Genomic DNA, 2,456 nt, shown 5'->3' with positions numbered 1-2,456 from the left:
AAATAATCAAGAATCACCGCAAAATAGACTTTTTACAAAAAGATATAATCAAAACACTCATAGATGAACATACAGGTTTTCAAATTCTAGAATCTGGACAGAACATGTCATATGTTGCATCCCTTATTTCGTAGTCATAAAGGCTAAATTAGAGTTTACCATAAACAGAAGAATTGTAGGTATAGGAATCAGCTTTCCAAATCATATTTATTCACCGAAAAAGGAGTTATACAGAACGAGAAATTCTAAAAGTACTAACACTACTCAGCTAACAAAAAACAAGTTTTGATTACTCACCAAAAGGTAGGATGTCTCGACTTCCATCTAGAAGGACCAAGGTTTTCTCTTGTGATTTTGATGAACAACAGGTTAGAAAATGTTCTTAGGTTCTTGGACTTCAGTTCCAAACGAAAATCACAAGAGGAGGTGTGATAATATAGTCTTAAGAGTGATGCTTAGTCACATATACAACTGTCACTAAAAGGTGTTGCCCCAAAATATTGTGGGCTGCCCAAAATGTATACATATACACCTATATGTATATAATTGATACCAACACTTTCAATTCATAATGAAATTTTAATTAGAAAAATTACGTAAATACCCCCATACAATACCTTAAATTACGAGCACAATTTATTTTAAGCAAGGTTGCAAATATCACAAAATTTCAAGTTCCCAAAATAAGAGTAAAACATATTGTATTAATTAAGAAATGATGCATCGACATGCAAGAGTTGGTTTAGTATTTTAGGGGTGTTACAAAAGTCATCCTTAATATTTCCCTTGGAGCACAATAGTCCCTCTTGTTTATTAAATTGGTGCACATTTGGTCACTTTACTAACTGGCCGTGAACTTTTAACAATCCTTTTCCCCCTAATATTGCAACAACAATTCCACAATTAAAAAAAATGAAGATTGTTATTTGCATAGTTCAAAAAGATAGATTTAACTACTTTTCTTGAGAGTCAAAGCTATGAAAAGATAGGGTAAAACACAATAAATTTTCTCTAATAAATTTCGTCTCTTTTGTTGTTATGATCAGATAATCGTCACCATGACTATAATTCGAATTTCCTTTTAAGTTAATTTCCCTTTGCTAGATATGTTCTACAGAACTTTATTGCCATGAAAACTGGATAAAGAAATCAGTAAATTATTGTTAGTATTTGCAACCAAAGCTGAGTTACAAAAACCCATCTAAAAAGGAGTAATTCCATGGTAGCTAATTACTTCCTCCATTCATGTTTACTTATTTATATTTGACTTGACATACATCTTAAGAAATAATGGCTAAAATTTTAATTTTATTACATCATCCTTAATTGGCAAGTCATCCCATTCACTGAGAAATGAGAATAGTACTTAATAATAAGAATATGAAATGGAAAATTATCTCTTAATTTTTCAAAATAAACGAATAAAAGTGAATATCTATTTTTAGTATAATTGACAAATAAAAATTAATAGAGAAAGTAGAAGTGTTTTTCTTTTAAGAACAAAGCCATCTTTAGGCTGTACAAGTTGTTTGATAATATTTCAAATGGTTCCTGGTATTTATAGCTAAATGGACAATTATGTGAATATCTGCGTGTAAATTGGAAAAATAATCTTGAAGAATTATGTTTAGTTAAATTGTGAGTTGAAAATGATACGAGAATAAAAATAATAATAAAAAAAAGCTATTTTTTCTGTTAAAAGTTAACTGTTAGTTAGTGGGCATACTAAAAGTGCACCACTTTAGCAAATAATAAGGACTATTAGTGCTCCATATAAAAAAACAAAGATGAATTTGTGTCTAAGCCCAAAGATGAGGGACGATTTTTGGCCTTTTCTATGACATTTTCCACTTCTGTACAAATTTTATTTGTTGATGGGCGGTCACTTTTGGTCCCGCCCTTTGCTTTGCTTTAATTTGGCGTTATTGTGAACTTTAAATATATTTAATAAAGAGCAACTTTCACATATAGCAAACACAAAATTCATATTTGTATGCTATAGCAAAGTTTGCATAATTGCGCTCCATAGCAAACATAAATATGTATATTTCACTATACATATACAAAAGAAAGCAGTTGTATAATCTGCTTTGGTATACATATACAAAAAGATCAATTGTATAAAGTGAGAGAGACGAGTGAGCGAGCAAGATTTGGGAGAATGACGAGCGAGATCTAGGAGAGGGGAACGAAAATATATGTAATAGATGTATATATACAATTTTCACGCATTTTATACATTTGCGTTTTTGTATAAAGTGAGAGAGGCGAGTGAGAGAGCGAGATCTGGGAGAGTGGCGAGCGAGATCTGGGAGAGGGGAGAGAGGGGAACGAAAATATATGTATATATACAATTTTCACGCATTTTATACATTTGCGTTTTGTATAAAGTGAGAGAGGCGAGTGAGAGAGCGAGATCTGGGAGAGTGGCGAGCAAGATCTGGGAGAGGGGAACG

Source organism: Solanum tuberosum, unplaced genomic scaffold, assembly GCF_000226075.1.
Source record: "Solanum tuberosum cultivar DM 1-3 516 R44 unplaced genomic scaffold, SolTub_3.0 scf00326, whole genome shotgun sequence".
NCBI classification, from domain to species: Eukaryota; Viridiplantae; Streptophyta; class Magnoliopsida; order Solanales; family Solanaceae; genus Solanum; species Solanum tuberosum.
Note: the sequence above shows the minus strand (reverse complement) of the source record.